Source organism: Pongo pygmaeus, chromosome 20 (genome assembly GCF_028885625.2).
Source record: "Pongo pygmaeus isolate AG05252 chromosome 20, NHGRI_mPonPyg2-v2.0_pri, whole genome shotgun sequence".
Taxonomy (NCBI): Eukaryota; Metazoa; Chordata; class Mammalia; order Primates; family Hominidae; genus Pongo; species Pongo pygmaeus.
Genome location: NC_072393.2, coordinates 9,913,915 through 9,924,547, shown reverse-complemented (window position 1 = coordinate 9,924,547; position 10,633 = coordinate 9,913,915). Strand labels below are relative to the sequence as shown.

The window sequence follows — 10,633 nt, the reverse complement described above, 5'->3', positions numbered from 1 at the left end:
TAGGTCTGGCAGGCCCAGGCCTGGTTTCAGGTCTGGTTCCTAGGTGCTGGGCTACCTGCCTTTAGTTTTGCTTTTCTTTCTTTTTCTGAGTATAAAACAATATAAAACAATATAAGAGGGTCTGTCTCTCTTCTCTAAGTGACAGAGTGAGATTCCGTCTCAAAGGAAAAAAAAAAGGGAAAACGCCATGGAATCAGCAGGTTCTAAGAACTAAAGAATGAGGAAACAAAGGCCTACAGAAAGCCTGACTGAATGGAAGATATAGACCATGCCATTCACCGGCAGCTTTATCAATATGGAAAAATCATGGAAAGGCTCTAGGAACATGAGGAGAGGCATCCGAAAAATTTTATATAGATACACACACACACATATATTTTATTTTATTTTATTTTTTACAGGCATGAGTCACCATGCCTGACTATATACATGTATATATATATTTTAATAGAGACAGGGTCGTGCCAGGCGCGGGCCTAGGCAACAAGAGTGAAACTGCACCCACTGGGGAAAAGCTTTGGAGGAGCATCCCCTGGGGTGTGTCCCATCCCCTATCCCAGCCTTTCCAGCCCATCCGTCCACCTGTAGCAGGAGCTAGGCCAGGTCCAACCTCTAAGCCGCCTCCGAGTGCGGGCCCCAACCCTCTACCCACAGTTGCATCCAGAGGTGCGGTTGTAACCTCACCTTTTCTCTGAACCTGTTTCTGCATCCCACTCTCTGAGCCAACCCAGGCCCTGTCCACACCCACCCAGGAGGAAACTAGAATTTCTGTGTTCGACCCTGTAAAAAGTAAAGTAGAGTTTCCTCTTCAAAGAGACTTTCCTCTCCATCTAATTAGAAACAAATAGTAACTTCTCTTAGAAGTGAAATGCATTCAAAGACCTGTGCTAACATTCTTAAGTATCTGTTAGCTGTAATAAAGAAATCAATGTGCTTTATGTTCTTTAGCTCTCACAATGTAGCCTAAATATTTGCCCTGGCATGCTTATACTGGTCCAAGCAAACATTAGATCACAGCCTGTTCCTCTTCCTTATTTGAAGGTGTTTTTATGTTTCTCAGCATTCCACAAGTTACTTCCTCCTTTGTTTGTTCTCCTCTGCCTTTGCCTCTTTTAAAAAGTTCTGACTTGGTAGCTAACCGGGTCAAATACAGAATGTGATGTTCCGTTCCAGCCAATGGAAACCGGACACTGCAGTAGGGTGGACACGTCAGGTTATAAATGACCCCGTTTCCTTTGTTTAGTGTACTCCAGTGGCAAAACTGCTGGTGAGTGTACCTGTTCTGCCGAAAGTAAAATGGGCTTGCTGAGGAAATTAAATTTATGTTCAAGTGCTATTTCTTTAAGCACCGGGGAACAAGGATTTCTAACAACCTGGTCCTAAGTGGCTGAAATTGGATCCCAGAAGCCCAGTCCTTCCTGAGGCTCATAGCGGAAGTGACGTCAGCCCGCCGCCACTCTCTTTTCCCGCGCTGGCTGCCCATGGTCAGTGCTGTTTCGCCTTTATCCTGGTGGAGTCGATCCCGGCTGTGATGAGTTCCGCCTGCTTGGGGGTCCTGGAGACAGTGGGGGGACGGCAAAGGAAGGATTGGGCACGGTCACCCAGGAGCCTCTTGGATCCTGCTCATTTCACTAGCTTCTCCAGGGGTTGTTGGTCCTCCCAGTGTGGCCAGTTCCCAGCCGCAGGTTCAGTCGGTTCACGTCAGGAGCCGCGTCAGGAAGTGTGTTTGTCCCGCGTCCGTGGGATGTTTTCTGGAGTACTTTCATCCGCTGTGCTCCCCTCTTCAAAAGCTTGTAAAGCAACCTTGGTGAATTTTTTTCTTTCCGAAAGGAAAAGGATTTCTGCCATTCTAGTGAGGTTGGCTCTGGCCCCGCATCCTCCCGCGTCAGGAACCTGGCGATTCCGGCGTGTTCTTGGTGAGCACCGGCATTAAACTGGTTTCAAGAGGGCTCTGACTTCCATTTATTTGCTAAAAAATGTCTCATTTGAGAATCTGGCATTGTCTTGGTGTCCTTTACTTATTTTTGACACATTACATTTGGATGGGAAAAACATACAGTTGTTTAGGGTGTGTCTATTTCTGTATGTAAATATGAACACTTTTAGACTGAAAGCCTTTCGTTTTTTATTTTTATTTTCTTGGAAGTTATTTGTTTTCTAGTTGTTACCAGCTACAAGCCTTTCTACTTAAGAAAGGCATGCCAGACTCGCTGGCTCACGTCTGTAATCCCAACACTTTGGGAGGCCGAGGCAGGTGGATCACCTGAGGTCAGGAGTTCGAGACCAGCCTCGCCAACATGGTGAAACAGGGTTTTGACATAGAGATGGCGTTTTGCCATGTTCGCCAAGGCTGGTCTCGAACTCCTGACCTCAGGTGATCTGCCCGCCTCAGCCTCCCAAAGTGCTGGGATTACAGGTGTGAGCCACCGTGCCTGGCCATCTTTTGAATATTTTAAATTCTGTTCTTCAGTCATCTTAGGTACATAATGAAGTTAGCAATAACACACGTGGCTGGTGACTACTTAATTGTTCTGTGCAGGTCTGGACTGCACAGACCTGCATATCATAGTAGGGGGTAAGAGCATCCACAGGAGATCAGGCTCTAAGGACAAATATCAGACTAATTATTAGGGTTATTTGAATGTAGGATTTTTTCAGTATTAAATAGAGGTAATGAGCCAGGCATGGTGGCTCATGCTTATTATCCCAGCACTTTGGGAGGCCAAGGCAGGAAGATTGTTTGAGCCCAGGAGTTTGAGACCAGCCTGGGCAACTTGGTGAAACCTTGTCTCTACTAAAAATACAAAAAATTAGACCCAGTGGTGAAGGGAGCCAGCCCCTCCACACCTGTGGATATTTCTCATAAGGTGGGACGAGAGACTGAGAAAAGAAATAAGACATAGAGACAAAGTATAGAGAAAGAACAGTGGGCCCAGGGGACCGGCGCTTAGCATAAGGGGGACCTGCACCAGCACCGGCCTCTGAGCTCCCTCAGTATTTATTGATTATTATTTTTACTATCTTAGCGAGGGAAGTGTAGCAGGGCAACAGGTGGGGAGAAGGTCAGCAGGGAAATATGTGAGCAAAGGAATCTATATCATGAATAAATTCAAGGAAAGGTACTGTGCCTGGATGTGCACATAGGCTAGATTTATGTTTCTCTTTACCCAGACATCCCAGTGTAGCAATGAGTGACAGAGCAGTATTGCTGCCAGCGTATCTCGCCTCCAGCCACAGGGTGGTTTTCTCCTATCAGAATAGAATGAATGGGAATGGTCAGCTTTACACCGAGACGTTCCATTCCCAGGGATAGGCAGGAGACAGAAGCCTTCCTCTTAACTGCAAAGAGGCCCCCCTCTTTCACTACTCCTTCTCATCACAGACCCTTTATGGGTGTTGGGCTGGGAGATTGTAAGGTCTTTCCTTTCCCATGAGGCCATATCTCAGGCTGTTTCAGTGTGAGGAAACCTTGGATAATACCCAGGCTTTCATGGGCAGAGGTCCTTGTGGTTTTCTGCAGTGCATTTTGTCCCTGGTTAATCAAGAATGGAGAATGGCGATGACTTTTACCAAGCATACTGCCTGCAAACATATTGTTAACAAGGCACATCCTGCACGGCCCTAAATCAATTAAACTTTGATTCATTATAGCACATGTTTCTGAGAGCACAGGGTGGGGGCTAAAGTTACAGGTTAACAGCATCTCAAAGCAGAAATAATATTTCTTAGTACAGATCAAAATGGAGTTTCTTATGTCTTCCTTTTCTACATAGACATAGTAAAAATCTGATCTCTCTTTCTTTTCCCCACACAGTGGTGTGCACCTGTATTACTAGCCACTTTGGGGGCTGAAGTGGGAGAATCACTTGAGGCCAGGAGTTTGAGACCAACCTGGCCGATATGGCAAAACACCATCTCTACTAAAAATACAAAAATTAGCCAGGCATGGTGCATACCTGTAATCCCAGCCTCTCAGGAGGCTGAGGTCTGATAATCACTTGAACCTGGGAGGCAGAGGTTACAGTGAGTCAAGATCATGCCACTGTACTCCAGCCTGGGTGGCAGAGTGAGACTCTGTCTCATAATAATAATAGTAATATAATGATAATAAGGTGTAGTGATGCACACCTGTGGTCCCAGCTATTCAGGAGACTGAGGTGGAAGGATCACTTGAGCCTGGGAGGTCTAGGCTACAGAGGGCTGTGTTAGTGCCATTGCACTTCAACCTGGGCAACAGAGTGAGACCCTGTCTGGATGGATGGATGGATAGATAGATAGATAGAGGTAATGATAGCTATTGGGAAGGATGGTTATGATAATTAAGTGAGCATGTATATATAAAGCTACTAGAGCTACTTCTGACATGCTAGTCCTCAGTAAATGTCAGTTGCTGTTATTAATACTATCATTACTGAGTGACAATACTGAGTGTACAGTTTTTGGTGGCCTTCACATTTGTCACCTGCAGCGAGAAAGCTCATGCATAATGTTCGATGACTGATGTTTGATGCTTGTTGTTTGATGATTGATGCAAACAGGACTTCAAATAACCCTGTACAAAGAGGAATGGAGATTGCCTCTATTCACCTAGATTCATAAGTTGCCCTGAGGCGATCTTGGCATCAAGGAAGAGAGCATCGAGGCACATCTCACCATCAGCTTCAGAGCATGGCAGTCATTGATTCGTCCCATGGTAAGTCCTTGTTGATGCTCTTTTTCAGAGATTCTGATTTAGGTCACCCTCCACAACATAAGAGTCCGGTGAGCTGGGCCTGAGCAGGCATGCCACTGGTTTTTTCTTTTGTTTTGTTTTGTTTTCGAGATGGAGTTTCACTCTTGTTTCCCAGGCTGGAGTGCAATGGCACAATCTCGGCTCACCACAACCTCTACCTCCTGGGTTCAAGCGATTCTCCTGCCTCAGCCTCCCGAGTCGCTGGGATTACAGGCTAATTTTGTATTTTTAGTAGAGACGGGTTTCTCACTGTTTGTCAGGCTGATCTTGAACTCCCGACTGCAGGTGATTTGCCTGCCTTGGCCTGTCAAAGTGTTGGGATTACAGGCATGAGCCACCACTGGTTCTTTTAGGAGGAATTGAAGTAAGACGTAGAATACTATTTTGTTTTGTTTTATTTTATTTTATTTATTTATTGTAGACAGAATCCTGCTCTCTCACCCAGGCTGGAGTGCATTGGTGCAATCTCAGTTCACTGCAACCTCCACCTTTTGGGTTGAAGTGATTCTCTTGCCCCAGTCTCCCACGTAGCTGGGACCACAAGCACATATCACCAGGCTTGGCTAATATTGTTTGTTTGTTAAATGGAGCCTCACTCTGTTACTCAGGCTGTAGTGCAGTGGCACAACCTTGACTCACTGCAACCTCTGCTTCCCTGGTTCAAGCAATTCTTTACCTCAGTCTCCTGTAATTTTTTTTTTTTTTTTTTTTTTTTTTTTTTTTTTTTAGTGGAGATGGGGTTTTGCCATGTTGGCCAGGCTGGTCTTCAATGCCTGACCTCAAGCGATTTGCCCACCTTGGCCTCCAAAAATGTTGGGATTACAGGCATGAGCCACTGTGCCCAGCCAGAATGCTGTTTTAGAATTCAGCCCTGGTTTGTGTGCCTTAGGAAATGCTACATAATCTTCATGAGTGTTACTACTATGGGCAGATAGTCACATTTTTCATGGTGTAAGTTTCCTTGAAAAATGAAACTATTACCCTTTATCCAACAGGCAGTTTGGCCCATGTCTGCTTTTCTGAGTCTAGGTGACACAGGACTACTATGGCATTTCATGGAAGTGTTGTGTGTATAGTTTTCTCGAGTGTGCAGGAGCATATGGGAATTTCAAGCTAGGATGGAATGACATCTGGGCATGAGAATTTTGGCAGCTCTGGCTTCTCATGTCTTCTTACTTTTCCACTAGGGTTTTTTTCCAGGGAACCAATCTGTCCTTTTGAAGAAAAGACAAAGATAGGAACAATGGTGGAGGACTACCTGGCAAATTCTTATCAGGTAAACAGAAAATGTGCCATTGTACAAAATGACATACTTACATCCAATAGGTAGACACATTTCCTTCTAGACAGACTCATCTCCAGAGTTTTCTTAGAGCAAATGAAGCCTTACTCAAGGACTGAGTCCCCAGATGAATTTCCCCAGAGAATGAAGTCTCCTGTACATAAAGTGTTAACTTGAAAATCATTCCGGTAGCTCAGTAATTACTACTTAAGCTTGACCTTCATGGTGCGAACTGCATCTTTCTTACATTGCTGGGTGTGATGACAGATGATAAAGCTGATGAAAGTGTCTTTTTATCAAATTATTCACTTATCAGCATTTGTCAGGTATCTGCAGTTTGCTGAGGAGTGTGCTGCATAGACACCAATGGGACAGGAAAAGCCCCTAACCTGTTTGTGCTGAGATGAAGTGTAAGCAGTGTGCAGTGGCTCATGCCTGTAATTCCAGCTACTCAGGAGGCTGGGATGGGAGGAGCACTTCAGCCCAGGAGATCGAAGTTGCAGTAAGCAGCGATCGTGCCTGTGTGACACAGTGGGACCCGGTCTTTATATAGAAATAAATAAAAAGATTAGATAGAGAGATAGGTAGGTAGATAGATGAAAATTCATGCTTAGGAAGTACTGTTCTCCTCAAAATAAAAGTTGAAAATTTAAAAATAAAAATATTTAAAAATTAAAAATAGATCAAACAAAAAAAGAAAAAACTTTTAAAGTGCTGTTCAAGGCCTATGCCTCTAGTAGGTTCACCTTGATTGTTTAGACACAAGAGCTCCTGAGACATTAAACCCTGGAGTAGATCTTGGGAGATCTCAGAACCACATATAAGTGAGTATAAGTTTCCTCTTCCTCATTCTCCAGTGAACATTTGTGGAAGTGTTCATTGGCCCAAACCAGCATGTATGTGATGACTTAGGATTCAGTGATGTTTGATGATGTGGCTGTGGAGTTCACCCCAGAGGAGTGGGCTTTACTGGACACAACTCAGAAATACCTCTACAGAGACGTGGTATTGGAGAACTATATGCACCTGGCCTCTGTGGGTAAGAGTAACTTCATTTTGCTTGGCATGGTGCCCTGCACCTGTAGTCCCAGATACTTGGGAGGCTGAGGTGGGAGAAGTGCTTGAGTATGGGAGTTTGATACTAGCATGGAAAATATTGTGAGACCTCATCTCTAAAAAAAAAAATCATAAAAATAAAGACTAGGCCGGGCATGGTGGCTCATGCCTGTAATCCCAGCACTTTGGGATGCCAAGTTGGGCAGATCACAAGGTCAGGAAATCAAGACCAGCCTGGCTAACACAGTGAAACCCCATCTCTACTAAAAATGCAGAAAATTTGCTGGGTATGGTGGCACATCCCTGCCACAGCCACTCGGGAGGCTGAGGCAGGAGAATCACTTGAACCCAGGAAGCAGAGGTTGCAGTGAGCCGAGACTGCATCACTGCACTCCAGCCTGGGTGACAGAGTGAGATTCCATCTCAAAAAAAGAAAAAAAGATTTTTAAAGATCCACTTTACCTCAGAAGATTTAAGCTATTTTTCTCAGAATTTCAGATATCTCTGACTTTTATTTTCCATCTAGTCAAACATTCCTATGACCTAACAAAACTACCTGTTCTTTTTTTTTGTTAACTTTATCATTTTGATACCTGCTGTTTATCTCAATCTTTCCTACTTTCCTTTCCTGATAATCTTCTCTTCCTGTTCCCTATCGTTTTAATTTTCACAGAAGCAGTTTGTAATAAACTATCTGAACACATCAGTTGTGTAATAAACCCCACGTCCTTATAGCCAAATTTTTGACATATCAAAATCCTCAAAATTCTCTGGCTTATCTTTTATTACTATGTTTAATTAGAAAACAAGCACAAATGACTCATCGTTTTAAACATTTCTTCTTTAAACCCTTACATTTCTTTTTCTACTTAACTTCAGAATAGGAAATACAACCTAGAACAAAATGGTCATCACTTCAGGAGGGTTTTTTGAAGAATCGAATATTCAATGGGATACAAATGGTAAGATGAGTGATATTTCTTAGTTTCCTCCCAGAAAAGATTGAGAATTCCATTCTAGGAAATCAGCACCATCAGAGCTATGGCTTACTTCTGTAATCCCAGCTTCTAGGGAGGCTGAGGTGGGAGGATCATTTGAGCCCAGTAGTTTGAGACCAGCCTAGACAATATAGCAAGATCCCATCTCTGATTTTAAAAAGAGGCTGCATGTTGTGGCTCATGCCTGTAATCCCAACATTATGGGAGGTTGAGGTGGGTGGTCAATTGAGGTCAGGAGTTTAAAACTAGCCTGGCCAACATGGTGAAACTCCATCTGTACTAAAAATACAAAATTAGTGGTGGTGGGCACCTGTCATACCAGTTACTCGGGAGGCTGAGGCAGGAAAATCACTTGAACCTAGAGGTGGAGTTTACTGAGTGAGCCAAGATTGCACCACTTCATTCCAGCCTGGGTGATGGAGTGAGACTTCATCTCACAAAAAAAAGAAAGAAAGAAAGAAAGAAGGAAAGAAAGAAAGAAAGAAAAAAGAAAGAAAGAAAGAAAGAAAATAAACTGAGTCTGTAATCCCAGCATTTTGGGATATAATCCCAGCACTTGAGGTTAGCACTTTGAGACTAGCCTCTATCTCTACTAAAAATACAAAATTAGCCAGCATGGTGGTGGGCCCCTGTAATCCCAGTTACTTGGGAGGCTGAGGCAGAATTGCTTAAACCTGGGAGGTAGAGTTTGCAATGAAAAAGAAACAGCAAAAATGAGAGATACTTAAGAGAATTAGAGAAGTAGCCTGCACCATTGAGGGAGCAAAGTCTCTGGAGAGGTAGTCTGAATGTGATGAATTTTGTGATGTTCCATACCTATATAACTTGTCACTGCAAAATACCGACAAGTACATATTCCCACGTATGTAACTAGACATTGAGGATTGGAACAGTTTCATGAAAATCTACACTATTTTGCTGGGTACAATGGCTGATGCCTGTAATCCCAGCAGCTTGAGAAGCTGAGGCAGGAGAACCACTTGAGTCTAGGAGTTCAAGACCAGCCTGGGCAACAGGGAGACCCTGTCTCTTCAAAAAATAAAAAATTAGCTGGGTGTGTTGCCATGCAACTGTAGTCCAAGCTCCTCAGGGCACTGAGGCAGGATGATGGCTTGAGCCTGGGAGATGAAGGCCGCAGTGAGCTGTGATTGTGCCATGGTACCAGCCTGGGTGACAGAGTGAGACCCTGTCTCAAACCACCACCAACAATTAAAAACAGTTTTTTTTTTTAATAATTAGAGCCAGTGGCATAAAATTCTAGCAAAAGATCCCATCATTCAATCTGGAAGAAATCAAGAGGCTAGGAAATGAAAAAAAAATTAAACATTAAAAAGTAAAATGATAATTGTCACCAAAATAATGTTTCTGTGTTCAGATGGGTGAAATCTCTTAATATGTCTGAAAACATTTTAAATCCTTTATCCCTTCATCAGCAGACAAGAAACTACAGTGGATGGAAACTCTGTGAGAATTGTGGAGAGGTCTTCAGTGAATGGTTTTGCCTTAAGACACACATGAGAGCTCAGAATGGAGGGAACACTTCTGAGGGTAATTGTTATGGAAAAGACATCCTCAGTGTGCACAAGGAAGCCTCTACTGGACAGGAACTTTCCAAATTTAATCCATGTGGAAAAGTCTTCACCTTAACTCCAGATCTTGCTGCACATCTTGGAATTCTCAATGCAAGACAACCATATAAATGTAAGGAATGTGAAAAAGGCTTTAAGTATTTTGCAAGCCTTGATAATAACATGGGAATCCACATTGGAGAGAAACTCTGTGAATTTCAGGAATGTAGGAGAGCCATCACTCATTCCTCACACCTAAAGAAGTGTGTAACGTTCATACTGGAAAGAAATCTGAAAAGACTAAGAAACGTGGGAAATCCTTACTGATTTTTCTCAACTTTCTGCACATGTGAAAATTTATAAAGGAGAGAAGTTCTTTGAATGTAAAGAATGTGGAAGATCCTTTAGAAATTCCTCATCCTTTAATGTTCACATTCAAATTCACACTGGAATAAAACCACACAAATGTACGGAATGTGGGGAAGCCTTCACTAGATCAACTCACCTTACTCAACATGTAAGAACTCACACTGGAATAAAACCCTATGAATGTAAGGAATGTGGCCAAGCCTTCACTCAATACACGGGCCTTGCTATACACATATGAAATCACACTGGAGAGAAACCCTATCAGTGTAAGGAATGTGGGAAAGCCTTCAATAGATCTTCAACGCTTACTCAACATAAAAGAATTCACACAGGAGAGAAGCTTTATGGATGTGTTGAATGTGCGAAGACCTTCATTACTTCTTCCGATCATAGTAAACATTTGAAAACTCACAGTGAAGAAAGGCCCTTTGTATGCAAGATGTGTGGGAAAGCATTTATGTATTCCTCACCCCTTAATGTTCACCTGTGAACTCATACCGGAGAGAAACCCTTCGTATGTAAAAAATGTGGGAAAGCATTTGCTGTTTCCTCACACCTAAGTAGACATGAAAGAATTCACACTGGGGAGAAACCCTATGAATATAAGGGTATGAGTGTTACCATTTAG

At 43.1% G+C, this 10,633-nt stretch overlaps 1 pseudogene; it reads left to right on the top strand.

The window, feature by feature from the left end:
* The first annotated feature begins 1,802 nt into the window (after positions 1 to 1,802).
* On the top strand, positions 1,803 to 10,633 carry LOC129019316 (putative zinc finger protein 812; annotated as a pseudogene).